This window comes from Paramisgurnus dabryanus, chromosome 10, assembly GCF_030506205.2.
Source record: "Paramisgurnus dabryanus chromosome 10, PD_genome_1.1, whole genome shotgun sequence".
NCBI lineage: Eukaryota > Metazoa > Chordata > Actinopteri > Cypriniformes > Cobitidae > Paramisgurnus > Paramisgurnus dabryanus.
The window spans coordinates 32,220,131-32,244,246 of NC_133346.1; the positions used below are offsets into that span (position 1 = coordinate 32,220,131).

Genomic DNA, 24,116 nt, shown 5'->3' on the forward strand with positions numbered 1-24,116 from the left:
AAAGTGGTGGGGACAAAATCAGCCATTTCAAAAAGTGGTGGGGACATGTCCCCAGAGATGCGACAGTGTTGCAAAATTGCAGGCGCGGCTCGGAGTGGCTGTTATTTCAAACAGCGTAACTTGTTTTAAACTAATCAGTTAATGGCTCGGTGGTTGGTGAAGGAAATTATTTTTAGGGATGGGCACGAATTTTCGAATATTCGATCTGCAATAATAATATGAATTAAAAAAATGCTATTCGAATGTTTGTTTTTAATGTGCCACCGAAGGGTTATGACTTATTCAATGCTTTTTCACTTCATCTATACCGTCTTTTACAGACTTTAATGTAAAATATACATGTTAATTTATTTACATGTATTTCTGATTGCTTGGCAATTCAGATTGCAGACGAATTTAAGTATTTAGTTTTAACTCCGGGTTGTCCATTTTGGCCACCGGCTCACATGTTACACTGCAAAAAATGACTTTCTTACTTAGTACTTTTGTCTTGTTTTCAGTAGAAATATCTAAAAATTATTAAAACAAGATGTATTTTCTTGATGAGCAAAATGACCTAAGAAAATAATACTAGTTTTTAGACAAAAAAATATACAATTTAAGTGAATTTGTGCTTAAAACAAGCAAAAATATCTGCCAATGGGGTTAGAACATTTTACTTGAATTAAGTGTTTAAGAAAAAATAAATCTTATTTCACTTTTTTTTTCTCACCCCATTGGCAGACAATTTTGCTTGTTTTAAGGACAATTTTACTTAAATTTTATATTATTTGTCTTAAAACTAGACTTATTTACTTAGACTTAATTTAAGAATTTTTTGATATTTTTACTGAAAACAAGACAAAAATACTAAGTAATTTTTGCAGTGTATTTAGACGTGCTTCTCCGCTGCCCGCATCAGCGCATCATGAGAGGTTTGTAAGCTTCCTGCTTTATAGTCTAATTTACTTTGTTAATAACGAGACAGACACAGAGAACGAAATGAAACGGAGAACATTTATTATATATGGTGCTTTTTCGAAAATGAACCGGATAACTGCACATGGCTGTTTAAAAGCAGACAATAAAAGCCCGTCTTTGTGTTGTTAAATTAAGCTCGTAATTTTGCACAGTCAGTGTCAGAAGATTGTGTATCGAGCCAGCTTATGTAATTTGTAAAATAATGTTAAATTCAGATATTCTTGTTAGATCCGTCTGTTGTTTTCTCCGCAGCCCGGCATTATTGTAGTCAGAAGAACAGGCTTTCACCGGAGCAGGTAGACTAAATTTTTTGTTGTCTTTCTTCACAAAAACATGTCAAACTAAACAGAGAAGATATTCATATGCCGATCGAGCAGTCTGATATGTAGTCTATCACTGCGTCCCATTTTTGATGCGCCGTTATTAAATTTTTTTCCCTTGCCTGCTGTAATGTTTTTTATCTTATGTTTTGTTTTTGTCCCCACCACTTTTCAACACAAACTGACGCCCCTGTGTCATTTTCTTAAATAAGCCGCGGCAATGTTTTAAATGAGCTTCTAATAAGCGATCACTACTTCAATATATAGTGGGCAAAGAGTACAAGAAGTAGTGCTTTTCGCCTACTATGGAAGTATGCGGTTTGGGACGGAGCGTATGTTTTTTCGTTCGCTCCGGGTTCTTCCTTGGTGCTTTGAGTCTGTTTACATGATTGCGTACTTCGTAGAAGAGAGGGCAGGACTTTAAACAGGTCATGTGTCTTTCCGGGACCTTGCAGATGCCGGCAAATCATTGGCAGTGTGAATGAACAAAAAATTAAACGATCCCGGAAAAATCCAGGATGCATTTTCCATGTATTTTCCAGAATGTCGGGAAGGGCTTATGTCTCATTCAGTTCCCTAGCTCCCTAGGTCTTGAATCTGTGGATGAATCGATCATCCTTATGCCCTATTCCTTTGAAGATCAGAGCTATTGATGTTTAAACTTTTAAGGGAGTTGTGAGATTGTGTCTCATATCATGGCCGATTAAAATACACTTGGCGAATAGAGAAATGAAAACAACCATTCTCTCTTGATCTGGAATGTCTGTTTATGCGTGTCCCCATCCCAAAGTGCCCTTAAGCAAAAATGCCTCTTGGAATTAACCCAGTATACAGAGGCTCAGGCTCACATCGAGACACTTGTTGACTTATTTTCCGATAATGTGAGTATTAAAACACGAGACCACACCATATGCATCGTTATGTAGCACTGAGAAAATCTATTTAGTATATTTAAGTTATAGAAATACTAAACATTGTTACATTATTATATATCAAATAATAAAATATTTAACTTTTTACCTCTGCCAAAACAATGTTAGCAAAGTAAAGATTTAATATGAATAAAAGAAACAAGTAATAAATTCATGAGACCAAAGATTCTTGGTAAGATCTATTGAAAACAAATACATTTCATTTCTGACCATCAGACATGGATACGTCAGAGCCAGTAGGAAATTATATGTGTCCAAGATCAGGCTGTGGTCATGGGGTAAGCAAACACTGACGCCCATTGGCCGTGCCTGGAACCCACATGTCAAATTTTTCCTCAGCAAATGCTTGAAGGCGTTACTTATGCATTGCACATTTGAATATTTTACAAATAAATTGCCTGAACTAATCTTAAAACTACATTTTCTGACCAAGAAATAGTAATATTGAAAAATGGCTATTACATATACTATTGAGTTCTGACATTGAAAACAAACGGTGAGTCGGAGCTGATGGTGTAGTGGACGGTGCTCCGACACATGGTGCAGACGCACTTCTGGAGACCCGGGTTCGAATCCCGGCTCGAGGTCCTTTGCCAATCCCATACCCCTCACTTCTCCCTATACTCTCCTGTCATCTCCTTAATTACTTTCTATCCAATAAAGGCAAAAATGGCCCAAAAAAATTACTAAAAAAAAAGAAAACAAATTTTGAGCTTCAAGTACATAGCGGAAGCAAAGTAGTTCCTCACAAAAGAGTTTTTGTTTTCTAGTTTTCTTTTTCCATCTAACTGTTACATTAAAGCAATAATCGGCTGAGTAGGAGTATATGAATAGTTCATCTGTTGGATTGGACTACATAGGCCAGCCTTCGGTCCCCACATGCACCATTGATCCTTGGCTGCCCATGACCCTGTCACCGGTTCACTACTTTTCCTTCCTTAAACCACTTTTGATAGGTACTGACCACTGCAGACTGGGAACACCCCATAAGAACTGCGGTTTTGGAGATGCACTGACACAGTCATCAAGCCATCACAATTTGGCCCTTGTCAGAGTCGCTCAGATCCTTAAATTTGCCCTTTTTTCCTGCATCTAACACATTAACTCTTTCGCCGCCATTGACGAGATATCTCAATCAAGAGAAAACGCTTCCCTGCCAATGACGAGATGTTCCGTCTTTCCGCAATACCGCTATTATCCACCAGGTGGCAACTTTTTAAACCCAGAAGTATCGCCCTACGGCAAGCTGCTGCATGTCCGTGTCTGTTTTAAAGATCGCTCTGAATGGGATCTCTATGAAAAGTCTGTCACAAAAATGGAATTATCTCTGCTTTTTGCTCAAAATGTGGTGTTTTTGCAGAAACCTACCCATATTCAAAAGCTGATTACAAAAGAACCACTGAAGGTAGGATGAAACTGGGTTTTTTTGTCTGAAAGCAGAGGGTCTGTTCTTTCATTTGGTATATTGTATGTTTATATATTTAAAGAAGAACATTTTCTGGTAGGCATTAAACTTTGGGGAAAATCATGAAAAACGCTGACGCTGGCTGGCAACTTTTTTTAAAAACGCTGGCGGTGAAAGAGTTAACGTGTTTGTTTTTAAGTTGAAGTGTTAGAAGCAGGAAAAATTGATCTATGCCAATTTGACAAGGGCCAAATTGTGATGGCTAGATGTATGGGTCAGGGCATCTCCAAAACTGCAGCACTTGTGGGGTGTTCCTGGTCTGCAGTTGTCAGTATCTATCAAAATTGGTCCCAGGACGGAAAAGCAGACAGGGTCATAGTGCTAAGGCTCATTGATGCACTTGGGGACCAAAGGCTGGCCCATGTGGTCCGATCCAACAGACAAACTACTGGAGCTGAAATTGCTGAAAAGTGAATGCTGGTTCTGACAGAAAGGTCTAGTGGAGTCCATGCCAAGATGGGTCAGGGCTGTTTTCGTGGCAACACAATATTAGGCAGGTGATCATAATGTTATGGCTGATCAGTTTATATACTGTAACTGTTTAAGTGTACCTTGCTTCTGGCAGTTGGCTGAAACTGATTGATGTGGCTGCTGTTGTGGTGTTGAAAGAGATGGAACTGTAATCATTACAAGAAAAAGTAATTAAATGTAAATATTCATGACCTATTAGTCCAACAGCCACACTCCAGCTGTACACAGTGGTAAGCTGTACAGCCATAAATACATTAATATTAGCATGTTGTTTAAATCATGAGCCAATATCTTAAAAAAAAAAATATATATATATAGATATATATATATATATATATATATATATAGTCTAGAGTTGTGCATATTTTTTTATTAAAATTTTAAATTTTGTAGTAATCAACATTATAACACAAATATGGTAGCTTGACTTTAATTTCCTTTATTCTATTGAGATTTTAATCTACTCATAGCAAGGTGCAGCAGGCAAAATAACAGATTTTTTAACTGGTTGCTCCTCATCTAATAATAAAAACACACATACAATAAATATAATATATACAATTGTGCAATTTCAGACTATAGTAAACAAATGAAAGTGAATCATTATGACTTTACCTTCATCAGGCTCCCCAGCTGAAAACAAAACAAAACAAAGTATTAGCAGGGACTTTTTGATTTCTTAAACGAGTAGTTCACCCAGAAATGGAAATTCTGTTATGTTACGAATGTCTGTAAACAGTTCTGTTCACCATAACAAAAACAGGGTTGGAACAACTCGAGGGGGAGAATTTTCTTTTTTGGGTGAACCATCCCTTAATGCAGGAGTGGGGAACCCTGGGTCCTGGAGGGCCACTGTTCTGCAGAGTTTAGTTCCAACCCTAATCAAACACACCTGAATTTCATTTCCAAGTGATACTGAAGACTTTAATTTGATTTTTCAGGTGTGTTTAATTAGGGTTGGAACAAAACTCTGCAGGACAGTGGCCCTCCAGGACCAGGGTTCCCCACCCCTGCTTTAATGATATGGCTGTCATGCCTAATTTTTTGCACAACTGTTTCATTTTAGATTATCATCAACCGTTGATTGATTTTGTTAACTTTTTACATACACAGATGCAGTTGCTGTTGATCTTGGCCGTTTGTTTACTTTCTTTGCTCTCAGACTGGAAATCTCATCTTCAGGGTCCAATGCAGCAGGCAAATAAATAGTAAGAAAAAATATGCATGATGGTACTGTTCAAAATGTTTTTTATTTACACTGTTTAACCTAGTATTAAATAAAGAATACAGTGATATTATAATGATTTCACCTTGGGATGATTCACTGTCCTCAAGAACTGTAAAACAAAATTAGCATGTAAAGAAGATGACAACATAGAAAAATACTGCACATGCATTTTGGTTTTTTTATCATTCCAAATATATTTGTTTTGCATGTATTCTTACATCGTTTTGTGTGCGGTGTTTTTTTTTTTTAGGTTTAGTGAGCCGAGGTTCTTCTTCTGCAAGAAGCATAGGTTAGAAATGCAATTGTCTCTCAGTGTAAAAATGTTACCTTATTTACAGTGTCGGCAAATTTCTTATACCTCTAAATCTTCTTGGTGGTAAAATTTTTCGTGCACTATTTTCATCCGAGTCCTCAACATGTGAAGTTTCAAGTGCTTTTTGTGCACGATACCTTGCTATGTTGTAATTGTCTGTTTTCAAAAATAGCACACATTTTGTTTAATAAATCTTATGAAAAAATATATATTTGAGGAATGTTTGCTAGTTAATTGATAAGATTAAAGTTAATCTTGGTATTATACTCTTTACGTGTGTCAGAAAATACTCTTACAGCATATTTTGTCCAGAGATGTTTGTCTGGAATGGTACATTTTATGACCTTGGTCCCAACATTTGAATTAGGCCAAAAGCAGAACAGTACCTGTCAGAGAGAGACAATGACAACTGCTTAATGTTTTCTGTAAGGAATAAAGCATTTAACAGCCTCGTGGTATAAATGTATATAGTTGATCTTAGTTAATGCGTATCATTTATGTTTTATAACAATTCCTACCCCATTGATCCTTTCGAGCCATGAAGATGGTCCCACCTCAACCTCATTTTGCTCACTGAAATTAAGTACTACATAGCGAAGATAAACCTGTAAGTGAAGTTTAGGTAAATCTGTAAGTACAGCTTCCAACACACAAATGAAACATACACAATTACCTATTAATAGACAATCACTGGTTACTTTCTCTAACCTTATAATTAATTTATGTTTTCCAATGTTTCTTTTTGTCGTACTGGAAACATCTAGGTTCGAGTGAATGGCACTGGAGAGCAAATCACCAGAAGACAGGAGGAAGCTGTAGGAGGCAGAAAATCATGGGGCAAATGTTCAGAAGGCAGAGGCCAAAAGGTGAAGCTGTAGAAGGCAGAGACTCAGTGGAAAACTTTCAGGACCCAAACACTCAGGGGTAAAGCCAAAGCAGTAAGACACACAGGGAACAAAGCTTCAGGAGGCGGAGACTCGGGTGTGAAGGATGTAGAAACTTAGGAATACTTAAAGGTATAGCGGAAGATTTTCCCGAATTATTTAAAAGAACCGCCCCTCGATATTTTTTAAAAAATGCTCCCGAGAGGGAACGCCTGTTAAACGTGTGCACGAGACAGAGAGAGAGCATGCAGGAGCTCAGTTCTTTTCTTCGCTCTGTTTACAAGTTTCTGTCGGCATGTTTACCGTGTCTGTGCTGTTCGTGACTTGTGCCAGGGCTAGCATCGCAAATCATAGCTTACATCAACTTTTACTAGCAGTGATTTTAAATGGATTTCTCCAAATAGCATGACAAAATGTACCTTTCAAGTAGAAACTTCGCGTGGGAAGCCCAACCTGTCCTTTTAGCTCACGCCAGCGTGTGAAATAGTCTCCCATAAACATTCTGGTCTTGTTTCTTTATTTATAGTCCTTTCTCTTCTTGTCATACAATTCGTAGACACTTTTTCTCTTGCGAGTCCCTCAGACATTTTGAAAAAAAAAACACAGTGAGAACGCGACCTTCAATGAATGGTTGAAACCGTAGCACAACACACATACACGTGAAAGTGCGCATGTGCAGAAAGCGAACGTAGAGGCGAGCACGTACAACGGTTATAAGTCAACATATAATCAGAATGATTGACATCTGGGATGACCAATAACAGTGGTGATTCACCCGGGAAACGAAAATCTTACGCTATACCTTTAAAGGATTAGTTAATTTACTTTAAAAAAAAATCCAGATAATTTACTCACCCCCATGTCATCGAAAATGTTTATGTCTTTGTTCAGTCAAGAAGAAATTTAGTTTTTTGAGGAAAACATTCCAGGATTTTCCTTATTTTAATTTACTTTATTGGACCCCAACAGTTTACAGTTTTAATGCAGTTTAAAATAGCAGTTTGAACGCAGCTTCAAAGGGCTCTAAATGATCCCAACGAGGCATAAGGGTCTTTTCTATAGCAAAACAATTGTCATTTTTGGCAAGAAAATTAAAAATATGTACTTTTAAACCACAACTTCTCGTCTTCCTCCGGCCGTGTGATGCGCCAGCGCAACCTCATGTAATTGCATAATGACATCGTAAGGTCATGTGTTAAATATATGAAACACACATTTGTGGACCATTTTAAATAATAAACGGACACAAAAACATTAATTAGTATCATTCCACATACAACATCATTGGAACGGTCTTCTTTCTCCACACTTGTAAACACTGGGGCGGTATTTTCGCATACGTCATCCGTGACCTCTTGATGTGATGCCGAATTACGTGAGGTCACGCTGGCGCATCACACGGCCAGAGGAAGACGAGAATTTGTGGTTTAAAAGTACATATTTTGTATTTTTCTTGCCAAAAATGACAATTGTTTTGCCAGATAAAACCCTTATGCCTCGTTGGGATCGTTTAGGGCCTTTTGAAGCTGCGTTCAAACTGCTATTTTAAACTGCGTTAAAACTGTAAACTGTTGGGATCCAATAAAGTCTATTAAAATAGAAAAATCCTGGAATGTTTTCCTCCAATAAACTTAATTTCTTCTCAACTGAACAGAGAAAGGCATGGGGGTGAGTTAATTACCTAGATTTTTTATAAATGGTCTAATCCTTTAATGTATGTAATTTCACAAATTGCCATTATCTTGCCTTTTTATCTTGCTAAGTTTATATTTTTGTCACACCCAAGAAAGTATGAAGAATGGTCACCACAATTTTAATCCCATAGTTGTCCTCCACGATGGATGCCCTCCTCTGAAGGGACTTTCTTTATAAGCAAAGCATTTGAGAATGTTAGACACATGTTCCATAGAGGCGTGAATCACATGGTGTCATCAGATATGGCTGAAGATTTGCATACACCCTGCATAACACTGTGTCTTCTGCTTGTTCTGACACCACCTCGCAAAATCGTTCTGGGTCTAGCAAAAAGGCATTGTTTGGGCACTTGAATGACATCAATTTTTCCTTCATTTCAATCTTGGACTTGGATGCTTCCTCAAGACGATTTGCAACTTGTGCCAAAACATTTTTTCCTTTGCTGAAGATAGCTCTCAAACTTGAAAGCACTGCAGCTGTCAAGGCTGCCAAAGTTCTGGGCCTCTCCTGCAAGGTGCAGCAAGGAATGGACATTGTATACCAAAAAGGTCCCTCCATACAGCTCCTGTCGTCTCTCTACAAAATACTTAAGCAGCTGGTTTGCATAAGGTCCTTGTGACTTCGTGAGATCAGGATTCACCAAAATGCAAAGAGCTGTGCTGAAGCTGAAGAAGTGTTCATAGAGCTGCTGTTGGAGAATTCCCTTAAGAACAATCTTCCCCGTGTAGATGGCAAACTGTCGGAACTCTGTTGCTTTCAAGCGATCTATTTCCTGCAAGCCCCTTGGCTTCCTAGCAAAGCAATCTGGAAAGGACTTCTGTAGTGTCTTCAGCCTGTCACTTACACGCCGCACGCGTCACATCTCCTGATGACATCCAGAAATCTGATCGCCCTCTTATCCACAGGAGCAGCAGCTTTTTCATTACCCTGAGACAGCACTGGTGCATATAATCTATGGGGAATGTCGATAGGTAGAACAGTAAAGAGTTAGATCTCCTCTTCTTGGTGGTGTTCAGGTTGCCAGCATTCCCTGAATGACTGATCCGTTCTCATGGTCAGGTTATTTGTTTCTGGATATGTCATCCGACCATCCCAAGATCCCCTCTGGTTACATTTATCTCACCCATAGTATCCAGAAAACTGCTTAACACACTTTACCATAGCCTTAGCTGGAGCATTGCAAGTAACACATCGTAGTTGGATGTTTAAGCGTCTCCCTTCCCAGGTAAGACCATTTTGGATAAGTTCTGCCAATTGCTGAACAGTGTCAGAGGCAAATTTTTGGGTTTTGGGTTTGGAAACAGCAGTGGATATGCACAGGGGGAAAATGCATTCTGGAGACAAGTTTATTTAACAAAGAACTGGCCAAAGGAATACGTTTGAGCTTTTGAACACTGGAAGCCCATCAATGTTCAGGGAGATGTCAAGTGACTGCAGGTGGTCTGTCACAGATGCAGGATACCTACTCAGATGTTTTGAGAGCTGATCTGCCACATAAAACTGGACACACTCAACACCATCATCTTTGGTAGTAAGTTTGTAATGGTCTGTGTGTCCAAATAGTGTCCTTGCAGTATGGGGAAGGTCTTCATGCCCATGTCTTTTAAGGATGTTTAATAGAGCATCCACAGCATAATGTTTAACCTGAAACATGCATGCCCATTTGGAAAGTTCTTCCCTGAGTGTGGGTGCAATATCTTGTTCGCTCTCAGAACTTGACAGAGCTGGGTCTGAAAACATGTCAAAATGGTTGTCCTCAATGTGCTGGTTGTGATTGAGGCTGTCACTTTCAGCAATGTTGGCCATCTCAATTGAACTTGTAGGTTCTTTGTTGTTTTTTGTTGTTCTTCTTTTGTGCCCTTGACATTCTAGCCCAGATTTTGTTGTACTGCCTCCTACGCTCCTTAGATGTCATCAAGCTAGTGTACCAGTGTCTCTGATAATAATTCAATAAATAAAAAATTTCAGTACACTTACAAATTTAATCTTTTCTTCTCAGTGTACCAGCATTAACATATAACCTGATTTAGTACTGAACTTACCTTTGTTGAGGACATATTTGCTAGAAGTATAAATGCTGAGAAAACAGAAGTAAATAAGGTAATATAAAAATATTATAATATAGTGTAGTACAGTACAGTACAGTATAGTATAGTTTAATATAGTATAGTATAGTAATATAATATAATTAGTATAATAAATTAATGCTCTCTCTCTCTCTTTCTCTCTGTCTCTATCTCTCTCTCACTCTATCTATCAATCAATCTATCTAGCTAACTTTATATAGAAATATATGTGTGTGTGTGTGTGTGTGTGTGTGTGTGTGTACCTGGTAATTATCACGTTGTGGGGACCAATTGTCCCCACAAAGATAGGAATACCAGTGTTTTTGTGACCTTGTGGGGACATTTTGATGTCCCCATGAGGAAACACGCTTATAAATCAAACAGAATGATGTTTATTGAAAATGTGAAGTATCAGAATGGTTTCTGTGATGTTGGGGTTAGGGAATGGGGTAGGTAAGGGGAATAGAATATACAGTTTGTACAGTATAAAATGCATTACGTCTATGGAATGTCCCCACAAAACATGGAAACCAGAATGTGTGTGTGTGTTTGTGTGGGTGTGTGTGTAAATTTAAATTTGAGCAAAGTGGCTGTGAAAGCAAGTCTCCATTGTTTATCCTTTTAATTTTTCAACCAAAAAAGTCACAAAATTCCCTGTTTATGCTGCCATCATTATATTCATATATGCACATCTTCTGTCTTTTGTAACTGCACTTTTTATGTAAAAAATTTTGAACATTTTAAGTTGAATATGTGTACAGTTAATATAAAAAGTTATTTTCTTTCTTTTGTTTTGTATTTGTACAGATAGATTATTACAGTTTATATAGCCAGGTAGGTGTAAGCTTAGAATGTTTAAACTGAGTGTGTATATCTGTATTGTTTTGTTCGTAACACTGTGATCCTGAAAGATAGGACATTGTATTTTAATCCAGGGTTGGATTACTATTGAACAGAACGTAAAAATGCACTGCTGAGTTAAAATGACCCAACTGCTGGGTTGCTTTAGCTAAGCAGTTGGGTTATTTCAACTCATAGTTGGGTAACAATAACCCAGCAGTTGGGTTAAAGGGATAGTACACCTAAAAAAAATTAATTCTGTCATCATTTACTCATGTTGTTCTAAACCTGTATGAATTTGTTTTTTCTGATGAACACAAAATAAGATATTTTGAGACATTTTGGTAAACACACAGCAGACAGTGACCATTGACTTCCATAGTATATCTTCATCATTTATCACAATACTTCCAAAATTTATTCTTGTTCTCTGATGTGACATGTAAACAAAATTTTGTTGTTTGGGTCTGTAATGCCTTAGAAGCTTCCTAAAAACCTCTCTCAGATAGCGCTATTAGGGTGGGGGATTTTAAACAAGTGGTTTTGCACCTATTTGGCTCCCCCTAGTGGCTTAACTTGCAATCTCATTACTGATTGGCTGACTTTGCTGCCACTCAAAAAATGTAGCCAATTATTTTAAAGTGGAGGGGCAGTTAGATGCCTGTGATGTCATAAGCATCAGTTTTTCAGATTGGGCTGTTTTCTGGCTGACATTTCTAAAAGAGGAATTTCTATGAGACTGAGATGTTTAGTATGTTTAGCACTTTTTGTATGTTTGTGAATGTGGGTAGACTACCATTATTCAACAAAGACCAGGTAAAAATGGTTTTTCATTCTCTGTCCCCTTTAAATAGCAAATGCATTTGCGCCTATTAGCGTTCTGGGCTGGATTTCCGGATAACGATTGAACTTAGCACTTAAGAGCACTTTCTACGAGCTACTTTACGAACATTCATTGTTCATTTACGTGCGTATCCCAAAGATGCACGTAAAACGATTGCTCCCAGCTGGGTTTTAAGTGCTACTTAAGAGTCGCTCTCCGTTTGTCAAGTGCTGAAATGTCACCTATAGAATGACTCGAATTTGTAGCAGAAGCTTGTTTAGGCTTATTATTTTCAGCCGATGTGCACTAATATTTTTAATATTATTATTCATAATTGTTTAATGACTTTTTTTAAAGTGCCCATATTATGAAAAACTCACTTTTTCTGGGTTTTGGGGTGTTATTTTGTGTCTCTGGTGCTTCCACACGCTTACAAACTTGGAAAAAAATCCATCCATGCTGTTTTGAGTGAGATACAGGTTTCTGAATGTCCTCTTCCTTGAGTCTCAGATTGCGCAAGTTCAAACTCAGCTCCATTGTGACGTAACAAACCGCTTCGTCACATTCAGTTTGAATTTTCCCGCCCACCACCCCACTCGCAGGTCTCCACCCACCAGGTAGCTGGAGAGCACAGAGCAGTAACTTCACTGATCCTCTATGCTGTTATCATGGCTCACGGAAATAACAGCGCTATTTGGATATTATGGATTACACTCCCGCCTACTTTTAAAAACAAAGTTTAAACGCATGTTTAATTAAACCTAAAATGTGATCTCATATACAGTGTGTTACGACGCAAATTGTCCTCAGATTGTAGGCGATAAGATGTTCATGCGAAATCTGATGTAAACAACAGACTATGTAACTTTCACGGATTATACGCATTTGTGGACAAAAATGGTCATTGGATGTATTTTATTGGACTTTCATGGATTATTCACACATCTGAAACAGACTGGATTCGATTCGCGATCGCTATATCAACACAAAAGGTAAGAAGTCACGTTATATTTGGCATGTTGTCATCTTCTGTCAGAAAATACTACATTTATGATGCTAGAGTATCTGTATCTCAAAACAGAAATCATACATTGATGCTAATGCCGTAAATTATACCTTTTAAATTTATATGTTATTGTTTGTAGACTGTAGGCTATATAGATATTTTTTTGCAGGCTATATAGTTTGCAGCGTGGTTTCGAAAGTTAAAAAAATATATTTAACGGCTTTATTTTACAATTCTACATGAACTAAGTAATAGTGCTTTGCCAAACTAACCGAGACCGGGCCTTACCGATCCGGCTTTTCTGACAAGGCCAACGTACCCCCGAGTCTCTTATAACTTTACGGTCCGGACCTCCTGCTAGCTTCTAGCAATTAGCATGCGGCCCACAAGCAGTATACATCCCCCGCCAGGTCTAAATTTCTGTCATTTGCGAAAATAATGCTTTTGAAAATGTTTTATAACGGGAATATGTTAGCATTGTCCAGGGAAAACGAGTGTATTGTTGAGACTGCTACATCCAGGGTTCCCGCGGGGTCTTAAAAAGCCTTAAAAGCATTGAATTTATGAATTTGGAAATAATACCTTAAAAAGACTTAAAAAAGTCTTACATTTTGATGTCTGGGTCTTAAAAATTGTGCTGTATGTAACTTCTCCATATTGTATTTTTCCTTAAAAGTTTCTTTGTCAACCACATTTTGATTAAATCAGGGATGCAAACACATCGCTTTTCAGCGCCTGCGCCTTTTTATTATTAATGGCATTTTGGTTGCGAGCACATCGTGTCTCTCCCGATGAGTCTGCTGTACGTTCACATGCTCTCTGTTTCTCGATGAATTGGGTGCGACATGAAGCGAGTTCAGCGTAACATGTTTCTGAACTTGAGCAGAGTTGTATGCATAGAGGTTTTCACGGAGGACCGGGTCCGATTAACATTATGTGTAAAACCCGAGTCGATAGGAAAACGGCCGTGATCAGAGTCAGTCAGCGCTAATGTTCACGTGCAGTTTCAAGCTGCGTGCCTCCGTTTCTATTGCGATAACAACTGGCTTGGTTTGAAAGTCACGACCACGCGCTGCACTTTCTTTCTCCGTCCCTTTGTTTAATAATATTCTTATTAATGAACCATCTTTTTATATCTAAAAAGTTTGCTCAAAGATCACAAAGATGGTAGCAAAAAAGCAATGTGAATGTTAATTAAGCCCATTGCACGAGCAAAGCTCAAGCTGACTCTAGATATAAAAAACGCAAAGCTCTAATATAAAGTCACCAGTCACTGGGACAGCAAGTAGACTTTTGAATCTAAAATAATAAGTGGATTAAGCTCTTTTAATCTGCAAGAGAGGAATTAAAAGAGGCACTTTTACTGCTTCTGCTCTATCTAAAAAAGGAAAGAAAACTACATAAACCATAACACACCGATTACATTTATAATCTCTAGACCTGCACTTTCTATCATTAATATACTATACATATTATTGTATTCAAAAGAGTTTGATAAAAGGGGTCATCTACACAAGTATTGCTTCATATGTCAGTGCAAAAACAGTAAAGTGTTTTGTGATGCTTTGACAAACATTGTCAGCTTTGTTCATTTATGGTTGGATTTATGAAATATAATGTGAAATTAATATAAATGAATGCAGCCAGATGGAAGGCCCTGGATACGTTGCAGGAGGTGGCCAGGAAGAAGAGGAAGAAGGAGTAAAGCAAGAAGAAGTGCTAGATAGTTCAATAAGAGTTTTGGTTTAACATAAAAAATGAAATTGAATATTCCAAATTAATGTCGGCGTCTTTTGATTTTCGAATTTCATTTTTCTCTATATACCTAGGTTGGTAGGGATGGCAGGGGTCTGTGGCAATGTAGCCTAAGTATCTGGATATTTGCCTGGGTGTGAGGGCTTAGATTACCTTTCTCTTTTTTGAACATACATGTGTTTGCATCTCTGTTTGTTTAATAAAGTAGTATAAATAAAGAGTGGCGGATCCAATAATTGAGAACGCAACACAGTCCCGGGTCACAGTACAAAATACTGCGAACACGTGATACCTTCAGTAAATGAAGATCACCACAATCATAGACTGCAACACAACACAGCAACAGGCAAAGGAGAAGTGGGAAAAATCAAAGAAAATCTCAGAAATTCCTTAACAACTTAACATTGTTTGGCAAACTTTCTTGTGGCCTACTGAAAAAATTTTTTCACACTTGCTTGGCTTATAATCTTTTTACCCATTTCACATCGGAAAAATAAATGAACACAAGTTTAAGTATTTTAGTTTTTCTTTGCTGGTAGGGACGTGAAATGGGTATTAATTTTTTATATAAATGGTCTTAAAAAGGTCTTAAAAAGACTTGAATTTAACTTGAAGAAACCTGTAGGAACCCTGTAATTATGACACTTAAACAATTGTATATGTACTTCGATAAAGGTTTTTGCAATCATGGAAACATAAGTAAATCGCAGACAGCATTCTTCTTTTACGAATGTAAAATGGCTGGAGTAGTGATGTCACTATCTAGATTAATTTTCATTTGACCTCCCCCACAGAAAGACACAGCACATCATTATATCGTTGGCTCCGCCCACTGGTGTTCAGTCTAAAGTAGTAGTTGTTGACAATCATAAAGTTGTAATAACAGTAAGATTGTGATGTCAGACAAACATTGTGCTGTTGCTGGCTGTGGGAAATTAGTGTCTTTGTAAGGGTCGCAAATAATTTGAAAATATTTATGTTTCAAAATATGCCCCCCTAACATGAACTAAACTGGACTGTTGCAGAGACCAAGTGTAGTAGGGCACGGAGCGCTCACACTAGTCACACCAAACTTTGGAGGTAAAACATACTTTGGTATGATACAGTATGCATAGTGTGAGTACCCCATAATCTTACTGTAAACCATGCCGCTCCTTAGAGCTTATTTCTATGTATATTTTAAACATTCTTCATTCTCTTGTGATTATTTTTGCAGGTTTCTGAATTGATGTCAGATGCAAAGCAGAAGCTTATTTTCTTCCAGTTTGGCTTCATTGTGGAAAAATGCTTGAAACTAAAATGCAGGTGACATTCTTTTGTTTATTGAAGCTATGACAAATAATTTGTCTGTTTAGTTAATGTTTTATACAGTGTAACTGTACCTAAACATTGTTCCTTGAGGTCCTCTGCTATTCACATTTTGTATGTCTTCCTTATTTAACACACCTTATTCAAATCATCAGCTCATTAGTAGAGATCTTCATGAACTGAACTGAGGCTGTGTCCAAATGTTCACACTTGTTGTCTTTGCACTAGACTACTTACATTACGTTTTTTTTGTATTTGGCCTAAGTATTCTAGTGGGCGTGAAGATCCCAAGCGTGCATGTAGAATTATTCATCCGATGGGACACACTTAGCATGTGTAAAAATTTCAATCCAGGTAGTGCCAGCAATTTGCACCAAAACGTGTTTGTGTTTTATTTACTACTTTTAATTTATATTTAACATTTTTAAGTTTTTCTGTAAATAAAATGAACACTCTGAAATGAACATTTGCTTATATCAAACTTTTAGATGCAGAATTATTTGCTCCTGTAAAAAAGCTCTTTGTTTTGAGTATGTAGCTTTATTAAAGTGTATTATTTATTCAGTAGTCCCTAAATAAACGACACAATGTTGCAGATGTTTCACTAAATGCATAACAATAATGCAGTGAACACCATAGAAATGTTAACATACAATTAAAAGTCTCATGCTTTACATCCAGAACATGATGCACGATAGGATGCACAAAGTGATATTTGGACGCAGCCTCAGTCTGTCAGATCAAAAAGACATACAGAATGCACAGAGCAGTGGGACTCCATGAACAGAGTTGAGAACCACTGCTGTAACTCATTATGCTTACCTGACTCATGCAGAATTCTGGCCTGGTGTTTGGTCCCCCCTTTCTCTGGCTTGTGTCTCCATCATCATTACACTCTTGTCAGTGTAATAGTATCGTCGTCTGCGTACCAGGACTTTGTTACTCAGCTGTCCCTTCTCCTTCAAGCTACATTTTTGTCAAGCTGCAACAAGTTGGAATACATAATTATTAACGTTTAATGATTTTGATGTATGAAATATGTAACAAAAGCAAAAAATGTATAGACATTCTATTAAGAAATTACCTTTTTGTTGTTTGTTTACTGACCTTTCAACCATATTGCATTTATAATTGATCATCATACCTTTGGTCTACTGTTAACAGGCTACTTTAGAAAACAAAGTCAAACAAAAAAGAGAGAAAAAATTATTAATGCTGAATGTGTCTCATCTTAAATACATTGTTTTTGTTTTTGTTTCATTGAATTTGGATGTTTTGATGATTTAAGGAAAATTTACGTAGCATATATATTGATGTTTTAAATCAGAGTTTGTTAATGACACTTAATCATTAACAAACATTTAAAAGCTTTATTACAATACTAATTGATAATATTAATGTAATAATCTTGTTTTGTTACACCCTAAATCACTGAGCGCACAAACGCTACCCCTGTTACAAGCATTGAGTGGTTGACTTCATGCAGACATGCGCAGACATTGAAGTACCGGGAGAGTGATTCAAAAGCCCACGAAACAGTTTAATCACGCGGTACTGTGATGTCATACTGGTTAACGCTAAGCCACGTGAAGCCGGACACAAGGGCTACACTAATCTTTGGGCTGGAGTAACGTTAGCCTGTGGTTTTTAAGGCTTCGTGTCTCATCGCGTTAAACGATCGCAGAACGATTTATTTCTCTTTTTCACCTCGATCTTTGGCCTCGTGTAATTTACCAAAACCAACATGTGAAGTTACAACGCTGACGAAGGAGTTTCATCAGTAGAGGTAAGTAACCAACATTATGTTATGCATGTAGTGGATCTAAAGATTGATTGTCGTATATGATCATTCTTTTTTTGGTTTGTTTGTTTGTAACGTTTATCATTGCAAGCCAAAATCGAGCTGCAAATCCTGAAGGCAAGGCACGTTGAACATGTAACCGTTTTCTCAGCGGTAGTGGGGTAAACATTTGCTAAGTTAGCCTTGACCAGCCCCTGTTTAACTTAAAGTTACTTGAGTTATAAAATGTATCAATCTTCCCGCCCGACTTGCTTGGAGTAAGTTAACGTTATGTAAACGACCGGTATTCACAAGAAGCCTTAAAGTTTTATAGCGAAGTGGTTTGATAATTAAGTTAATATATTTTATCAGTTGTATTAGCTATAAAGTTATTTATATCTGTGAATTAATTCGTATTTTTGTCAGTTTCTAACAACACCTACATGACAAAAGGCTAGCGTAACGTTAATAACGTACGTTAAGTTACTTACCAACACGAACAAACTGAGTCTGACAGACAAATTAACTTAAAGCCAACAATAAATAAAAAAAACATATTATAAATTAACATAAACGTTATGTTTACGAATTATATTATTTACATGTTAATAATGATGTTAAATGCGAAGAAAATGTTGAAGTGTGCCTGAGGAAAAACGGTCATATGATGAAAATGGCGCTCACATGACGTACGAATGGCCTCGCGACCACTGTCTATGCTCGCGACCAGCTCGCGCTTGCGCGACAGAAGGGTTAACTTTCTGCTCCAACCTGCAACCATTTGAATGCAGGGATAATAACAAATAACCAAAGTTTAATAATATTGCTGGATTTTTTATAATGCTTAATAAATTATGCGTGTAAATTTACACATATTTATTACGTCACTGACATTGTTTTTTATTGCGTTTATTTCTTTTATATTGATTGAAAATGAAAACCTTATTTAATTTACCTAAAATTTGTTTGTGTTTAACACTGATTTATGTTGTTTTTCTGTTTAATATTAGTGTGTCCTGGTAAATGTGTGCTCGGAAACATGCAGATTACAGTATTTACAGAGCCGACCTTGAGGCACCCACTGATGGATAATCTGTTTACCTAAAAACAGGTAATGTATAAACATTGCAAATATAATGAATTCACAAGTATATAATTTCACAAATATTAAATATTATTAACAATTATTATTAATAATGTACATATTAAATCATATTATACATGTTCAGTTGTTCTGTTAAGTTATTTGAAGGATATGCATGGTAGATCAATTAGATTATCTTTCTCACTAGCTATAAGCAGCATGCTATAGAAATGTTCCACTTAAAGCTCTACTGTGTACTTTATTGAGTTAATTCTTAACAAAAACACATGTTTTCTTTCAAAAGTATGTGCTCATTCATGTGTAATTACTTCCCACCCACTAATGAAAGTATTCTCGTAAGTGTAGAATCTGCTATTTAAAATGCATACCGTCGAAGCGCTCTCTGGCTGAATCCATGTTGTGCCTCCATCTTTGAAATACATTCGCCGACGAGGGACATTCCTGAAATTCAAGCTCCGCCTTTCGCGCTTTCAGACTACACTCACGCTGGCCGATAGCTGAAGCCTCCGGAGGTTGCATGTGTAGGCGGTATACGTCATCAAGACAGTCTTATTTCAGAATATTAACAATTATAAAGCTGACAATTATTCTTAGTAAATTGTAAATTGATGTAATATGCGTATGACTTGCGAATATAATGCTCAGTTGATTTAAATAAACCAGGCTTGATGACGTATCCAGCCGTGACCTGCGTAGCTGAATCCTTCGGATTTTACAACAACCGCACACCGTGATGAACCTGCGATCTAATGCTTTGATTTGAAAGCCTGTTGAAGACATATTCTCGAGGACATTAAAACAAATCGCCAAGGATGCGAAACGGGGATGTTAAACGACAACGTGACAGGAAAAACATCAAGACCAAAGTCACTATTGGAGTTAGTTTTCCAAGAGGGGGCTCAAGGGACACTGAAGTTGCACTTTCTATATTCTCCACAGGTAATTCAGCATATTCGTTTACATCTATACAGTCCATGTTGTAAACTTGAAGTTTTATAGTTCCTTGGCTAACTTTAGCATGATTATGCATAACACTTGTTAGTGTAAACATGCATGTGGTTTAATGTGTTTGAACCGCCACACGCAGTCTCTCCGCCCATTTATGTAATCTGAGGTACTGAGAAAAATGTTTTTCATCTTTTCTGACCTCTAGCACAATCACACGGTGACAGCCCTATTTTTAGCCTTTCATTGATAAAAGCGTCTGATCTGCGCGTCTTTCGTTTCATTTTACAAGCGTGTGAATGTTGCGCGATCTTTTTTCACCAATATGAGAGAAAGCTCTTACATATACACGGACATGTAACGTTTACTTAAAACATAAGCATTGTACTCTGACATAATGTCTGACATAATACTCTGATAAAATCGTCTGATCTGCGTGTATTTCGTTTCATTTTACAAGCGTGTGAAAGTTGCGCGATCTTTTTTCACCAATATGAGAGAAAGCTCTTACATATACACGGACATGTAACGTTTACTTAAAACATAAGCATTGTACTTTGACATAATATTAATTCGCGTCCATTTAAACCCATCATGGTTGCTTTTTGTATGTGATTTTAAGCGGACATATCATGACAATCAGACTTTTTTCATGTTAAACATAAATCTGTGTGCTTTGATGGATCACAGGCAAAGGACATTGCAAATTGTTCATTTTTTTCTCATTGCTTTTGCTTTGTAGCTACTGGAAGCCATGTTAACCTTGGCATGACACGGCCGGGCCACCGTACGAGTTAAAACGCGTTCCGAATGGAGGGGGCTAGAAAGTATTATTCAGTTGCTTGTCATATAGACTTTCACCGCTAGATGGGAGTAGATCTTACACAGTGGAGCTTTAAAGGTGTAGCGGAGGATTTTCTCGAATTTTAGAAAAGAAACGCCGTCTCCGCTTTTTTTTTAAATGCAATTTCGCAACACTCCAGATTGACAACTAGGAGGACCAATAGTCATGATGATCCACCCGGAAAATCTAAATTCTCCGCAATACCTTTAATGTTTAATGCTCTTTTACCTTGATTGTTAGGGTGGTGTTCATACAAAGCAACTTATTGCTCATCTGCTTGAGAGAAAGTTACTGCTGGGGCTCTCCTGCTAAGGTTGTCTTAATTCTAAAAAGAAATTAAGTCATTTAGGCTTAGGTCATAGCAAGTTTTGAATGAATGACTTCACAATCTGTTTTAATAATGTTTATTTACAATGTATTTTATTCCACTTACCTGAATCGTGCAGAGGCTTGATGTTGAGTCCACCGGTTGTCTTCTCCAACCTCTGAGTGAAGCCACCACGAGGGGTTGTGTTAACCAATTTTTTTTTAATTTTAGTGCACAGTGAGTGTGTCTACATAGTCTAAACGCTTAATAAACTGATAACGTGTAAGGTCATTTAAATGCATAAAATGGTTTTCTTTTATAGGGTAAAGCCCATAAATGGCAAAAACTGATTGGCACAGGTAGTGTCTTGCGTCTTTTTTGCCGTTTCGTATGTGCGTATGTCTCCACCTGTGATAGATAAACTTCACAAATAAAAGTAAATTAAAACGCTTGAAACATGTTAATGTAATAAGCTGATTTTTATAATATCATAATAAGATAATTGTCCTCTTATTATGTGCATGTAAACATACTCAATGTCTTTGTTTATCCTTTGTCTCAAGTCACACTGAGTGTGAGAAGTAATTTGTCCAGTGCTGTCGGGAAATCTAATGATAACTGCAATTCCTTCAGTCTAACATGATGGTTAAATTACACACAGATAAACTCCGACTTTATAGACCACAAGATTTGAGTTCAGGCAGATTAAGATAGTTGATTGAGTTTAGTTGTTATTGTTTGGCTGCTGGCTCATATTATTATTGATTTTGACAATTTTCTTACAGCCCTTGTCTGTCAAAATAATGCAACCTCTGGTTGTAAAGCACATTTTAAACTGATCTTCTTCATTCTGTCACTAGCCCACCACAATCCATGTTTACCAGCTGTGAAAGTGCAGGCCAAAAATCTTCCTTCACCTGTGGGCCTCTACCCACATGTAGATAAGGTAATGAATTATTTGATTACTGTCGCTGTTTCTGTCACTGGGGCAAAATAACTGCCCTAGAGAACATGAAGAATAGACAAAACTGTGGTATTGCGCTAGCCCTAAAAATGTGAGAATCTTGATGTTTCTAACACATGGTACAACCGCTTAGTAGGCATGGGCCAGTATAAGATTCTGGCGGTATGATTACCTTTAGCAAAAATACCACGGTTTCACAGTGTTGCGGTATTCCCATTGCTACACTAATTTATTTTTATTTTTAAATGGCAGGTAAAAATAAAGCCTTTAAATTATATTATATATAATATTTTCGAAATGTATATTACATGTAAACATCAAATCAATCACATGACTTAATGAATTTTGTATAAATACAGTTCATACCTTGGAGACGGTTTCACAGACCATTTTAGTGGTTTTGTAACCTTGACTGTTTAAAACCACGGTGTACCTTAAAACTGGTAACCAGCCCATGCCTACCGCGTAGTATCTATTATTAAGGTGGTTGACAGGTCTGTTTGCATGTTATTGCATTGGTAATAATTTATTGTTTATAGTCCAATATTGATTGTGAGAATTATTTAAATTTCCTTAAAAATGTTCTAACATCTTTTCCTTTCTTTTCTTAATGCAGCACTTCAGGAGAAACCTGCCTGTGATCTGCTAAGATGCACAGATTCAACTCTGGCCCATTGTCATCCCAACACCTCATCTGCCATCAGTTTCGTTTAGTGTCGGTCTATTGCAAAAGTTCTTATAAACTTTAAATGAGACTTTGTGTTAAGCAGGGGTTTCCAAACTTTTCATTCCACAACATATTAAGCTCGGGATACACAGCAGGATGTTTGCAATCCAATAAGACCTTATCACACTGTGTGACAAGGATTGTTTAAACTTCAGCAGTAGACTGTCGATAAAGACACCTATTGCATCTACGGCTGCGACATCTGTCATCAACATGCGCTAGTGGTAAACAAATACAGGTTTGCAGATCGTAGAAGCAAACACATTGTTGATGTGCGATGATCATGCTGAACTTCTTACACTGTCATAAAACTATCGTAGGTGTCTTTGGTCCAAGGACTGGGAAAACAGACGTCTTTAAACCTCTCACACTGTATGAGATAGGACCACCAATTAAGAGCCACGATCACAGAAATCTCCACGATTGTTTCACGATTGGTAATCTTTCATCTGGGACAGCCAAAAATCGTGCCGTGTATTATGGGCTTTAGACAGGTGTAATCTTATAGTATATCAAAACCATTGCTAATAATTAATTGGACAAACCATCACTACAATGCAACACTCACTATCTTACGGTGCGACCCACAAGTGGGTCTTCACCCACAGTTTAAAAACCCTGAGTATGAGAAAGAGTATGTTGTATTGTAATTAAAGTCACATCTAAGTGTTATGGAACAGTTTGTCATTATATTCACAGTATTACATGGTTCTTTCAGCAGTTAATATGTTACAGTGCTCTTAAAGTGTCCTGATCAGCTTTGGGTCTTGTGAAGTAATGTAATGAGAACGTGATCAATAGCTTTGCAGTATTTTGTTACACTGTGGCTGTAATCATATTAACACATAGGTTAAACATTTTATTCAAATTTGGTAAACAAACTAGTCAATATAATTCATGCTGTGATGCTGGATTAAACCTGGTCAAATGATTGTGTATTGTGTTTTCAATTTTTTATGAGGTTTCTTCATCTATATAAACATTCTCAATATCACCTTTGGTTTGCTCAGAGTTTGTTCAGATGATTTTTAAAACTAAATGTTGTGAAAATGCAAGGTGTGTTACACAATTTCAATGGATGGCGTGGGGTCAAAAACTATCAAAAGTTTCAAGCTTAGATATATAACTGTTGACAAACACACTTAATGTGAGTCACACCCAGTAATTATAATAAGCAGGAATTGCAGTAAGCAGGGTCACCTTAAGATAATCAGCTGGTTGGCAATTGTTTTATTTAATTAAATGTATAACTTTTTTCATTTCAGACTGATAAAACAGTCAGAGGGGCAGTGGCTGTTGGCAATGATGTTCTTGTGTGTTTTGTATTTGTTAATATTTTGTAGTCAGAAAGAGTATGAGATCACCTTTTCTTGTGCAT

The 24,116-nt window shown here is 37.1% G+C and overlaps 3 long non-coding RNA genes across 3 annotated transcripts; 2 read left to right on the forward strand and 1 right to left on the reverse strand.

Annotated features, from left to right (window-relative positions):
* Positions 1-15,826: 15,826 nt before the first annotated feature.
* LOC135718204 (uncharacterized) lies at positions 15,827-17,224 on the forward strand. Its single transcript, XR_010520674.2, has 3 exons — positions 15,827-15,874; positions 15,975-16,063; positions 16,902-17,224. It is a non-coding gene; the product is annotated as an uncharacterized lncRNA (long non-coding RNA).
* On the reverse strand, positions 17,156-21,397 carry LOC141282862 (uncharacterized). Its single transcript, XR_012337715.1, has 3 exons — positions 21,174-21,397; positions 20,969-21,065; positions 17,156-17,234 (listed from the first exon to the last, which is right to left on the reverse strand). It is a non-coding gene; the product is annotated as an uncharacterized lncRNA (long non-coding RNA).
* Positions 17,707-22,823, forward strand: LOC135718203 (uncharacterized). Its single transcript, XR_010520673.2, has 4 exons — positions 17,707-17,852; positions 18,857-18,957; positions 21,908-21,993; positions 22,628-22,823. It is a non-coding gene; the product is annotated as an uncharacterized lncRNA (long non-coding RNA).
* Positions 22,824-24,116: the final 1,293 nt, after the last annotated feature.